A 14,148-nucleotide genomic window follows, 5' to 3' on the forward strand; every position below is an offset into this window, starting at 1 on the left:
CAAACACCAGTTGATACTTGACAGAATGTTCTGTTTTGTTCAAATATTGATGCATTTGCACTTTTTTAGGGTTTCCGGATTGTCCTGTGACCGTCAATTGCAGAAAATACAATATCAGTTGCCAGTCTTTATCAATTATGAGAACATCTTTTAACAATTCAATAAGAAATTTGTACAGGTTCATTTAACTGGTGGTGTTTGCTTGGAAAGATAATATGGAATGCTAATTTTTTGAATTGAGATCTTTATTTTCCCTCTTCTCTATTTTACATATTGTAGACTTAAATAGATCGAACCGGATTTCCTATCCAAACAGGGGCTTTTCCCCTTCCCCCAACTTTTTGGTAAAACCAATTAAGCGGAGGCTGACTGGGCCAAAAATGTAATAAAATGGGTCCTTGGTCCCCCTAAAACTTGAATTAAGCTGTAAGAGATCACTTTCTAATGTTCTTCCAATTCTCAAAATTAAAAATATATATATATATATATATATATATATATATTTATTTTTCTTCAAAAAATCTATAATAGACCTAAACCACCTTTTCAGGCCACTTTTCTCCAAACCTTACCTCTTGTACTCCTCGTCTCATCTCTTGTTTAACTTAGCCTCCCCTAAAGAAAATTCCTAACTCCAAAATTATACCCACAGGACACTATAAAACCAGGTCGGGAATATAAAAGTAGAAGAGATGTTCTCAACGTGATTTATTTTTATTAATATTATATTATTTTTCTTTTTATTGGTAACTATGTCATGCTACATCGAATGTCATGACACATGCGCAATAAGCCAATAACATAGAGTAATGTTGCAAAGAGCCCTTGACCGAACAAAGTCTTCTACAAAACTATAGATAGGAGGAAATTAAGTATTTTTAACATAAGGGACTAATTTGAATTTTATTTTATTTGAATTTTTTTATTTTTTTATTTCTACCTTTAACTTTATGGCAAAAAAATAAGGGCTGGGATGAGATTGATAAATCCAAAGGTCTGCGTTTGGGCTTAGAACCAATGTAAGAAATATATAAAGCCAGGGCCCGGGCCTGGTCTGACTGTGAGACTGGTTTCAATGCTTACAAGTTCGTGTTCACACTTTTCATACAGTCTTTTACAGTCCTATATTTACATGTTTTTTTATGAAGAGATATTTCTAATGCAAGGCAGTAAGTATCTGTGGAAACGGTGTAAGCAAGATTTTATACGTTGTGGATTTCCGGGTGGGGCTGGCTCGGACATAAAACTTAAAAAGCCCAAGGCAAAAGTTTTTCAGACTGGTCCATGCGGTTTTTGAAATGATCACCATCACCTCACAAAACGCCAAAGCCTTAGGTGAGGTAGGTAAATTACTAAATTTCGTCCCAATTTCCTCGACAAGGTTGTTTTGTTTGTTGTAAAAAAAAAAAGTTTAAAAACCACCACATAAATATTAATACTTAATAAATTGCTTAGGTATAAAAAGGAACCCGGATTTCCTGTCCACGAGAAATCTGCCCGTGTTTATTGTAATTAATTATATATGGAGAACATATCATCCTCGCTGCATAGTTATAGTTATCGTGTCCGAGTCATCAAAAGGTAATAAATTGCGTGCGTTTCTCGAGAATGTCGTTCGAGACTTCGAGAAGATTCCGATTTACGAGCCTATGCTTACAACATCTCTCCTCTATAAAAAGGCCATTTTGTTATCAGTCCTGGCCATCCGAAAAACATACATATAGTACAAGTGAAGAAAAAACACCAGACGTCCAGACTCCAGAAAGAGAGAGAGAGAGAAATAGTCAATGCAGGTGCAAGAAATAGACGGAGGTGGAATGAAATCGATTGCTCGGCCAGCCCAGAACGTAATGGGGAGCGGAGCAAAGGGAGAGCGCTGCGGGGATTTTCAGATGCCACTGCACTATCCCAGGTACACAAAAGCCGACTACGAGACCATGCCAGAGTGGAAGCTCGATTGCCTGCTTACCCAGTATGGGTTGCCCATCAACGGCGACATCCACCACAAGAGGAACTTTGCCATGGGAACTTTCCTTTGGGCTTATTAGATTTCTTATTTTTATTTATTTTTTACAGGCTCGATATTAGTAGTCTAGTCCATCTTATCTAATAAAGAAAATTTGAGTCTAGTCTGGTCTAGTACTCCATGCATCTAATAATTTTGTTTGACAGAAAAATCGGTTTCTGTTGATTTCAAGGTGTCTGAAAGGTATTACCATGATTTTGGGTATAATAAGCATTAGTGCTTATGGAGCATCTGTACCAATTTGTTATTTGATCTGCTTCTTATATACACATTTATAACTAATGTCAATGGTTTGTATCTGTATGTTGATTTCGATATGTTGGGTGTTTGAATTGCTCAAGTGATTGAATTCAAATAGCCACCAGCTCCTCTCCTCCTCCAAGTACTTTTTTGAGATACTCCGAATCAAAGTGAAGGTTTGAAAGTTGCTTAGTTTTCGAATTCTAATAACATGGTATGAAAGTTTGAGCCAAACAGCGAAATAAAGGAATTTGAGGAATTGACCCGCCCCAACATACCAAAATCATGCTCCAGCTCCACCTTTTGCCAAATTATCGAAGCATCGTTCCATTACGGCCTGGCCAGCAATAAACATCGTCTCTACCTAATACATTGAATTATAAGAGCGCAGATCTGTTAAGCACAAAAGCGCTGGACACATTACATGGGAAAATATCTCCCCAACCCCAACGTACGTGCAGGTGTTAATGTGTATACATAACGTTTAGTGGTGAACAGATCTGAGTAAAGTATGCATGCGACATTCACCACGCAAATGTCAAGATGTTTCAGGTGTTCTGACAAGTGTGCTGATCTGCACGTTCAAAGTTAAAAACTTGTATACGAAGAGCAACGTGGAAGGAAACGAAAAGAAAACGGCTAGTAGTATTTAATTGATCATAAAACTCTCATTCATCAAGCGGGAATGCGGGATCGGGAATATGCAGAGCCTTTTCAACTTTCAAGGTGACGTAAGTCCGAATTTGTTGACCGCAAAACGCTCAGCACAGGTTCCTACAGCCGCTTATTGGGATCATTTTTTTGTATCATTTATTGGGAAAGTTCAGTTATGCAGTTACAATGCTTTTACGTCCGACTAGTCTCGTCTGTTGCACCGGAGACAATTGTTAACTTTTATCAGTACGTCCGACGAGTCCGAATTGTCTCCGGTCCGTGATAACTTTTATCATTAATCTTTTTCAAGATAGGTTGGGAGGCACCCGAGACAATTGTTAAAAATTGTCATTAATCTTTTTCAAGATAGGTTAGGAGTATTTCAAGGTATAGGTCAAAAAAATATTTGAAAGTATACATTTAACGGAGTTCAGATCTGCACCCTAAAACGGGCCAACATAACGTTTTAGATACATCTCCGTTGTGTATTAGGTCGTGTGTTAGGAACATTTCCCCATAATGATAACTGATGTAACCATTTTTGGTCACGTACCATTTTTTGGGATGTGTAAAATTTTTTTTTGGCTAAGTATCTCGTGTTTGACCTAGTGGTGACGTGCCTTGGTGATGAGCTACTTGGTGGCGAATTTTCTGGGGGAGAACTGCCTGGTGGTGAACTGCCTGGTGATGCTCCCTGTTGGCGAACTGCCTAGGGGCGAACTGCCTGGTGGCGGACTGCCCGGTGGCGAACTGTCTAGTAGTGCTCCCTGGTGACGAACTGCCTGATGGCAAACTGCCAGGTGGCGAACTGCCTGATGGCGAACAGCTTGGTGGCGATGCCTGATGAAGAACTGCCTGGTGACGAACTGCCTGATGGCGAACTGCCTGGTGGCGAACTGTCCGGCAGTGCTCCCTGGTGGCGAACTGCCTGATGGCGAACTGCCTGGTGGCGAACTGCTTGGGGGCGAACTTCCTGGTGGCGAACTGCCCGGCAGTGCTCCCTGGTGGCGAACTGCCTGGTGGCGAATTGCCTGATGGCGAACTGCCTGGTGGAGCTGCCTGATGGTGAACTGCCTGGTTACGAACTGCCTGATGGCGAACTGCCTGGTGGCGAACTGCCTGATGGCGAACTGCCTAGTGGCGAACTGCCTGGGGGCGAACTGCCCGGCAGTGCTCCCTGGTGGCGAACTGCTTGGTGGCGAACTGCCTGACGGCGAACTGCCTGGTGGCGCTGCCTGATGGCGAACTGCTTGGTGACGAACTGCCTGATGGCGAACTGCCTGGTGGCGAACTGCCTGGGGGCGAACTTCCTGGTGGCAAACTGCCCGGCAGTGCTCCCTGGTGGCGAACTGCCTGGTGGCGAACTGCCTGACGGCGAACTGCCTGGTGGCACTGCCTGATGGCGAACTGCTTGGTGACGAACTGCCTGATGGCGAACTGCCTGGTGGCGAACTGCCCGGCAGTGCTCCCTGGTGGCGAACTCGTCACTTGACTTGCTCCTAGGCGCTCTGCAACTCAGAGGATGGTGGAGCTCCCTGGTGCAGCGCTACCCGACTACCCCCCGCGTGAGGTGATTTTCTCTCCTTTGTAGACGGCGAGAGCTGAGGGACCTGCGGGAACTGAATCAGAGGACCCGGGGGCATTTTCCCGGCGGGGACCTAAGTTAGCATTCTGATTACAGAGGGCTTGGAGAGAAATGAGAGAGCTAGAGAGCGGGGGTTACCATACCCTTTTCCTCCCCCCTGGCTTTGGGGGTCAGAGTCCTTATATAGTGGTGCCCTCGCGGGTTAGGTGGGTGAAAAGCCTTCAAATGGTAAGACGTCATATCCCGTCAGAACCGGGGTACGGTGATGAACTCCTCGAGGTTGTCAGGCTGGCGCTTGTGCTAGGCGACCAGGTCGACGCCTGGGCCAGGTTGTCAGGTCGGCGCCTGTCAGTCGACAGGTCGGTGTCCGGGCCAGGTTGCCAGGTCAGCGCCTGTGTTAGTCGGCGGGTCGGTGTCTGGGCCAGGTTGCTAGGTCGGCACCTGTGTCAGTCGGCGGGTCGGTGTCCGGCCAGGTTGCCAGGTCGGCGCCTGTGTCCGGGTCAGGTCATTAGGTCGGCGCCTGTGTCCGGGTCATGTTGTCAGGTCGGTGCCTGTGTCCGGGCGAGATTGCCAGGTCGGCGCCTGTGTCCGGGCCAGATTGCCAGGTCGCGCAGGTTGCGCCAGGTCGCGCCAGGTTGCGCGCAGGCCGCGCCAGGCCAGCCAGACCGGTGCCCGAGGGGGGGACCAACTTGGTAAGTTGTTGCCTGGGGGCTTGCCTAGTTGTCACGAGGTGCCACGTGTCGCAATTTCACTGGAGGGCCAAATCTGCCCTCATCAATTGCCCCCCACTCCCGAGCTGAGAGTAACTCAGCGAAGGGAGTAGATTTCTTTTGGCCCGTAAGTCGACGAGCTAGTAAGTTTTGATCCAATTCCTTAGGCTTTGGGAGCTGCCTGTATGTGGCGAGCTGCCAGTAAAACGAGGGGGTCTTCGCCGGTTTCAGTAGTGTAGCCCTTAGGCTCTGGGGCAACTTATAGTTCACTTTTGCTGATTTTGTTCCTGCTGAGAAAGCGATTGGATATTTAGCAATAGTGTGGCCCGCAGGCTTTGGGAGTGACTCATAGTCTACTCTTTTGGATTTTTGCCTGTGCTAGAGAGGCGACCAGGTCTTAAGTAGTAATGTGGCCCGTAGGCTTTTGGGAGTGACTCGTAGTCTACTCTTTTTTGACTTTTGCTCGTGCCGGAGGGGCGACCGGGTCTTAAGCAGTAATGTGGCTCGTAGGCTTTTGGGAGTGACTCGTAGTCTACTCTTTTTTGACTTTTGCCCGTGCCAGAGGGGCAACCGGGTCTTAAGCAGTAATGTGGCCCGTAGGCTTTTGGGAGTGACTCGTAGTCTACTCTTTTTCGACTTTTGCCCGTGCCGGAGGGGCGACCGGGTCTTAAGCAGTAATGTGGCTCGTAGGCTTTTGGGAGTGACTCGTGGTCTACTCTTTTTTTTTACTTTGCCCGTGCCGGAGAGGCGACCAGGTCTTAAGCAGTAATGTGGCCCGTAGGCTTTGCCTGTGAGGTGTTGAGCTATGATTGTGCTGCATTAGCTTCGTGATGCCAGTCACCCACTCCTACAAGAAGCTACTAGGGGCTCGACCTTCGGGGGCAGCACTACTAACTTTAGGTTGCCAACTTACACGGGAGCCTTGGAAGGCTCGACCGGTAAGGGCGCCTATGTAGTCTGTTGGCCGTCAACTCCCGTGGAAGCCACGAAGAGCTCATCTTTGTAGGGGGACCTTGCGGAGAGGACTGATGAGGCATCATCTGAATCGAAAGTAAGGTTGGTAGAGCTACTTAGTCTGTTAGCCCCCTGCATAGTTTTTGAGTTCATAAAAAATGTAAACTATAAAGTGATATCTTCAAAAAAGTGAGGACTTAGCTTTGGTAGGATGAGAACTTAGCTTTTGTAGGATGAGAACTTAGCTTTTCGTAGCGTATTCCCACAGACGGCGCCAATTGATGTAACCGTTTTTGGTCACGTACCATTTTTTGGGATGTGTAAAATTTTTTTTTGCTAAGTACCTCGTGTTTGACCTGGTGGTGACGTGCCTTGGTGATGAGCTACTTGATGGCGAACTTCCTGGGGGAGAACTGCCTAGTGGCGAACTGCCTGGTGATGCTCCCTGGTGGCGAACTGCCTAGGGGCGAACTGCCTGGTGGCGGACTGCCCGGTGGTGAACTGTCTGGTAGTGCTCCCTTGTGGCGAACTGCCTGGTGGCGAACTGCCCGGCAGTGCTCCCTGGTGGCGAACTGCCTGATGGCGAACTGCCTGGTGGTGAACTACCTGATGGCGAACTGCCTGGTGGCGAACTGCCTGATGGCGAACTACCTGGTGGCGCTGCCTGATGGCGAACTGCCTGGTGACGAATTGCCTGATGGCGAACTGCCTGGTGGCGAACTGCCCGGTAGTGCTCCCTGATGGCGAACTGCCTGGTGGTGAACTGCCTGGGGGCGAACTTCCTGGTGGCGAGCTGCCCAGCAGTGCTCCCTGGTGGCGAACTGCCTGGGGGCGAACTGCCCGGCAGTGCTCCCTGGTGGCGAACTACCTGATGGCGAATTGCCTGGTGGCGAACTGCCTGACGATGAACTGCCTGGTGGCGCTGCCTGATGGCGAACTGCCTGGTGACGAACTGCCTGATGGCGAACTGCCTGGTGGCGAACTGCCCGGCAGTGCTCCCTGGTGGCGAACTCGTCACTTGACTTGCTCCTAGGCGCTCTGCAACTCAGAGGATGGTGGAGCTCCCTGGTGCAGTGCTACCCGACTACCCCCCGCGTGAGGTGATTTTCTCTCCTTTGTAGACGGTGGGAGCTGAGGGACCTGCGGGAACTGTATCAGAGGACCCGGGGGCATTTTCCCGGCGGGGACTCTCCGATGCCTAAGTTAGCATTCTGATTACAGAGGGCTTGGAGAGAAATGAGAGAGCTAGAGAGCGGGGGTTACCATACCCTTTTCCTCCCCCTTGGCTTTGAGGGTCGGAGTCCTTATATAGTGGTGCCCTCGCGGGTTAGGTGGGTGAAAAGCCTTCAAATGGTAAGACGTCATATCCCGTCAGAACCGGGGTACGGTGATGAACTCCTCGAGGTTGTCAGGCTGGCGCTTGTGCCAGGCGGCCAGGTCGGCGCCTGGGCCAGGTTGTCAGGTCGGCGCCTGTCAGTCGACAGGTCGGTGTCCGGGCCAGGTTGCCAGGCCGGCGCCTGTCTGTCGGCGGGTCGGTGTCCGAGACAGGTTGCCAGGTCGGCGCCTGTGTCAGTCGGCGGGTCGGTGTCCGGGCCAGGTTGCCAGTCGGCGCCTGTGTCAGTCGGCGGGTCGGTGTCCGGCCAGGTTGCCAGGTCGGTGTCCGGCCAGGTTGCCAGGTCGGTGCCTGTGTCCGGGTCAGGTCATCAGGTCGGCGCCTGTGTCTGGGTCATGTTGTCAGGTCGACGCCTGTGTCCGGGCCAGATTGCCAGGTCGGCGCCTGTGTCCGGGGCAGATTGCCATGTCGGCGCCTGTGTCCGGGCCAGGTTGCCAGGTCGGCGCCTGTGTCCGGGCCAGGTTGCCAGGTCGGCGCATGTGGCAGGCTGATTCGGCCAGGTCGTGCAGGTCGCGCCAGGTCGCGCCAGGTCGCGCGCAGGCCACGCCAGGTCGTGCCAGGCCAGCCAGACCGGTGCCCAGGGGGGGGGACCGACTTGGTAAGTTGTTGCCTGGGGGCTTGCCTAGTTGTCACGAGGTGCCACGTGTCGCAATTTCACTGGAGGGCCAAATCTGACCTCATCAATAACATCGGTTCTAATATTATCTGGGAGATATTTTCAATACATGGCAAGATGTAGACGTTGTGGGGCGCAGATGTAAACTTCATTTAACGTGAAATGAACAAGTTATAGACATTTTGTCAAAAAAATGCCTGAAAATATATTTATAGGCATTATGCACGTTAAACCAGTGTATTGGAAACATCTCCATGTATAATGTTCGGCTGAGACCTATTATGAGGTTGGTGTGAGGAGCAGATCTCAATTCCATTGGATGTCAAGCATCTGTCACAGAGTTCTTATTAGTAGGAGATTCCCCACATTACGAGAGCACTGGACTGGACAGTTTATTTTCAGGAGAACGATTGATCAACTCAGCTCAGAATTTTTTACCCATCGTATAAGAAGGATGAATCCTGAATGGGGGACTGTAATTCAGAATTTTGCAGCTGCAAAGGACTTTTCCCTTTATTTTCTGCTTCTCACACTTGACCTGCCCCACCAGCAATTCCGAGACAGGATGAACTCCCCACTGACCGCACCCTACAAGTGCCCCACAGCCCTTCCCTCCCGTGCATTGGGAACATTTGCCCATAGGGATGCCTGTGGGAGACATTCTGTAGGAGCCCATTGAAACCCCAATTCCTTTGCCTGTCTTGGGTTGCGAATTTTCTTGGAAGGGTACCATTTGGGCGAGCTGGGATGGGTTTTAGTTAAGGCCCACTCTTTTCACTTGAGCTATGTTTTGGTTTGAAAGAAAAGTTAAAAGGAGAGAGAGCCTTTTCTTTTTCTACCTTTTTCTTTCAAACCAAAACATAATACATTATTCTAATGGGCTTAAGGCCGGAGTATTTCCTCTCTACAAATTTCCTGATGATGATATCATCATTCATCATTCCTGGTATTATCATCAGATGTTCTCAATACATAGTGGGGGTGTGCTGTGGGATGTTGTGGGGGCTGATTTGAATTCAAGTCCACATCCTGCGAACCCGTCACACGAAGCATGAACCCACCAATATGCATTAAACACGTCACCAACAATGGGTTAATAGGAAGTTAATGGGAACTAACAGAGTTATTCTATTAATGGCTTTTATTGGTTGGACCAGGCACTAAAAGAAAAAAATTAAGAAATTCAGAACGAAAATCCCCTTCCTCTACTCTCATTCGAACTTCCCTTCCCCTCTCTCATCTAAACCCTAGCCAGACCAAATCACCGGTGATGTGTGGGGCAACCAACGCCCAATAATGTTATTCCCGCAAAAGACAAACTCCTCTTCTTCTTCCTCTTCTTCTTCTCTCCCTTTAAACTGAGCTCTTATAATTATTATTAATTTTTTTTCTTTTGCTTTTAAATGATTCCAAACCAGAGGAAACAACTGAAGCTTCAAATTGGAAAGAACCTCCACTCTAAAATGACTAACTACAGCCAAGAAGTAATAGTTTCATCAGGGAATCAGCCAGATGAAACCAGCTCTCGTAGTAGACTATCTGATTTTCTGTTCCTGCTGGTCAGTGGACACGAAAGTTCAACAAATGAATGTTGTTGCTGCTGGTTGCCTGCTCGTTTTTCACTGGAATAACTTTGCCAACGTCGGTGATCTAGTCTAGTTAGGGGATTTTTCTGGGAATGACGGTTCAGCCCAGGGTTAGGACTTATAGACTCAAAGTACTGTTGGGATAGGTATCAGTTCGAAATTAATGTCAATGCACCCTATACATAAAGTGCGGGTTATTGACATTTTAAATGTTTATAGTTCTACAGTAGAAATCAAAAATCTGCATTTGACCTATTAGTACTTTTTCATTCATTTTAATCTTTAAAAAGAGTGGATTTTTTTGTCTTTTAGTGCCTAGTCCCATCCATGAAACGGTTAACAGATTAATTCTGTTAGTATTCGTTAGCTTGCCTATTAATCCATTATTAGTGACGTGTTTAATGCGTATTGGTGGATTCACGCTTATATGAACCCATGTCCCATTTCACGTGAATTTTTTCATGTGTGCCAATTAATACCCTGAGACACACTCACGGATGATCAAGTAGCAAAGTAGCAGATCCCAATTCACATCGAGTCTGTATCTGCTCGTCACACAACGCACCTCACACCGAATTCATAGCATATTTTGGCCGTACATCAAGAACCTCTCCTATAATTGTATTTATTATACATAGAGAGATATTTCCAATAGAAGGTGAGATGTGATTATGAGATTGGTGTGAGATGCGCTTTATGAGGAACAGATCTCAATTCACATCTGCAAGGGGCAAAGGCAACAATCTATCAGTAGCTTTCCTTCCATTCTCCTTTCCTAGGGATGTCAAGGGTCGGGTGGGTTTGCCTAAATCTAACCCTGATCCAATGTAATATCAACCAGAACCTGACCCACAAATCCTTACATTGTGTATTATTTTGTATATATATATATATATATATATATATTTGCATTTGTATTCTTTCTAAAATGAGCAGTAGGGTTGCAAACAGATTGAATCCAATTTGATTCAATAAATAACAAGTTCAACCAATCCAAATTCCATAAGAATCCATCGGATTTCTGATTCAAATTCGATTGATCTTATTAGATATTTGTTTTGAATCTGATTTGATTTATATTTTAGTAAAAAGCTTTAGTAATTTAATATTAATAATATATTATTTATATAATATTATAATATACAATCATATAATATATAATATTTATTAGATCAAATGGAATTGGAGGTATATCCAAATTTTATCTGATAACATAACGGATTGGATTACCCGATTCAATTTGATTTGTTAGGATAAAAGGGATATTTGAATCGGACTCATAACAAATCGAATTTTGATTCAATCAGATCATGGTTTTTAAAACCGAACCAGTCAGGGGTTTGATTACCGGTTTGAATATGTTCGAATCGAATGCTTGACCCGTTCTAACAAAAAATAAAAAAACGGTTAACCTTCTGGTTCAATGATTTGCTGACCAAAATCAACGATTTTAGGGAAAATCTAGTTTTTGATGAAAACAAAACCGATCACCTAATCAATTCTCAATTTTTCCGATCTGACTGTCCAGTCCAATCCAATTTTGAAAACCATGAATCAAATCATATCTAACTTATTTGTAGCACTACTTATATATATACACTTTTATCTCCATTTTCACACTGTAAACTTATCTGCAGCCCTATTGACACGACTTCTTATTTGCAAAACCGTATAAGAGTGCGTTAACGCGCACAGATCTGGCGCTTGCATCGTTTCCGAACAGAGCCCAAATGAAATAAATAACTCAACCTAATGCTGCTTCCCTATTTAATGCTTAGACGGACGTGTCAAACAAAATACTTGGCTATAGTTTTCAAGAATTATGTGGCCATACTGGTGCACCATCAAAGTAATAATGTGATAAAAGCAAAATACTAGCTATAGTTTCCCAATTCATCCATACCACCTTCTTAATAGTTTATAGACTTAAGAGCAACAGGTCCTTTTCAGAAATTATAAATGAATGGGAAACTGTCTAAAATTTATCATCAGTTTTCAGCATTTCTCTTAACTTTTTAAAATATCTAAAACTTACTATATCATTAACTTAACGTTAATCAGATTAACGATTGTTAATATATTATCATTTTAACCTTCGTAAGCTGCGCAATTGTAATCTATACCAAACAGAGAACTTTCTTTGCTCAAGCGGCAATTACGCAGGTTAAGCAACGGCCTCTCAAGGTCTGGGTGTAATGCAGATCCTAATACAATTGCTTATCCATCACCATCCCCACAACCCACCACCACCACTACTATTCCGCTGTTTTTTGCTTGCTCTAATTTGATTTCTAGGGGTTCTGGTTTCATGGGGGTGTTATTGATCTCAACACTCCATCAACGACGAGGACACCGTTTCGCCGGTTATAGTCGAGAGCAGACCCGCTTCACTCTCGTTGCCTTCTTCTTCGTTGTCGGCGTCTTCCACGTCCGCTTCATTATGTTCATCGTCGTCAGCGGCAGGTGACTATTTTGGAGCTCTGGCATGCTTGTGCGGGGCCACTTATATCGTTGTCGAAGAAAGGAAGTGCTATTGTTTACTTGCCACATGGAGCACATTTCGGAATTTCCGGCGACGGTTTATAATCTTCGGCCTCATGTGTTTTGCCACGTCGTCGATGTCAAGCTTCATGCAGAAGTTGCCATGGATGAAGTTTATGCACAGGTCTCTCTACTTCCTAAAACTGAGATTGAGCAGAAACTTCTTTAAGGAGATATAAGGAGATATGGAAGCTGATGGTGAAGACAGAAATTGAAGGTTCGGCCAAGCTGACAACGCCTCACATGTTCTGCAAAGCTAGGGATGGCAATTTCTACCCAGGGGCGGGTTTACCCCGACCCTAAATAGGGATGAGGAAAATATTTTTTTTTTCTGAACAGGGACGGGGCAGGGACGGGTTTTGTATATAATTCCTTGTACCCGAAGATAAATTAATAAAATATTTCTAAGTTTAATATCGATATTTAAAATATCTCTAAGTTTTTCTTCCCATAATTTTATTTTTGAATTGCCCCTAAAGTATTATAATTCAATTCCTAAAATACCCCCAAATTCTTATATCATATGTATAAATTGTCCATAAAATGGATAATTTTTAAGTAATTGCTTTGGAATAGGAAAAATTCGGAGATTCCCCATTCCCGATGAAAAATGGATACCTCGCCTCAAACACATCTCACAACCAGGGACGGGGCAAAGTATCTTGACTTCGGGACAGAGACAGAAAGGGGGTGCCCCACCCCAAACCCGCCCTTTTGCCATTCCTATGCAAAACCCTCACTGCTTCATACGAACACTCATGGAGGATTCTCCGTTCCTCGACAAGCCACCGAAGACTACTTCCCCCCTCTGGATTATAAGCAACAAAGACCATCCCAAGAGCTTCTAACAAAAGATTTACATGATGTAGAGTGGAAGTTTCGGCACATCTATAGGGGTCAGCCACGGAGACCATTGCTTATGATTGGATGGAGTGCATTTGTCAATAAGAAGAAGGTAGTCTCTGGGAAATTGAGATTGGGAATCTGGAGAGCTGCTCATGTGAAAGGTGGTACTCCTCTCCAGTTCTCTGTAGCCAGAGCGTGAATGGTGGGACTCTCACGGCTGTGGCCAGTGCTGTGTCCACAAAGAGTGTATTCAACATTTACTAAAATCCAAGGGCAAGCCAGTCTGAGTTCATAGTTCCTTTAAGTAAATTTCATAAGAGCCTTAATCAGCCATTTTCTATTGGAATGAAGTTCAAAATGAGGTTTGAAACTAAAGATGCAGCAGAGCGAAGATACACTGGTCTGGTAACTGGGATTAATGATATCGATCCTGTTAGATGGCCTGGCTCAAAATGGAGATGCCTATTGGTGAGGTGGGATGATGATCTTGAGACAAATCGGCATAATAGGGTTTCTCCATGGGAGATTGAGCCATTGGGTCCAGTTTCATCTTGCAGCAGTTTGTCTGTACCTGGTTTAAAAGAAAACACCAGGACCACTCTGCCCTCATCCAAACCAGATTTTCCAGTTCCTAATGGAACAGGATTTTCAGACTTTGGGAATCTTTAAGGTTCTAAAAGGTCTTGCAAGGTCAAGAAATTTTGGGTTTCAGTACTCCTAAGCCATTTGGACGCTTCTTGTTCTTTGAAGAAAAAACACTGAAATCCTTTGCCGGGATATATTATCAGAGCTACTGAGATTCAGCATCTGATTGACAGTAACAGCTTCTCCGCCAGTTCCCGCGGTTATTACAGTGACGCCGGCTGGAGAGAGAGAAACCTTAAATGAACCATTTTTTCTCTAATTCTCCAGTTAGGGGTAATTTGGTCATGAGAATTGTATTTATGCTGATATGGAAAATTTTTGTTAGTAAATATTAACTGTGTTTTAATAAAAG

At 45.5% G+C, this 14,148-nt stretch overlaps 1 pseudogene; it reads left to right on the forward strand.

Moving 5' to 3' along the window:
• Window positions 1-9,641: 9,641 nt before the first annotated feature.
• LOC104600424 (auxin response factor 3 pseudogene) lies at window positions 9,642-13,948 on the forward strand (annotated as a pseudogene).
• The last annotated feature ends 200 nt before the right edge of the window (window positions 13,949-14,148 follow it).

This window comes from Nelumbo nucifera, chromosome 1, assembly GCF_055504915.1.
Source record: "Nelumbo nucifera cultivar China Antique chromosome 1, China Antique-T2T, whole genome shotgun sequence".
In the NCBI taxonomy this organism is placed as follows: domain Eukaryota; kingdom Viridiplantae; phylum Streptophyta; class Magnoliopsida; order Proteales; family Nelumbonaceae; genus Nelumbo; species Nelumbo nucifera.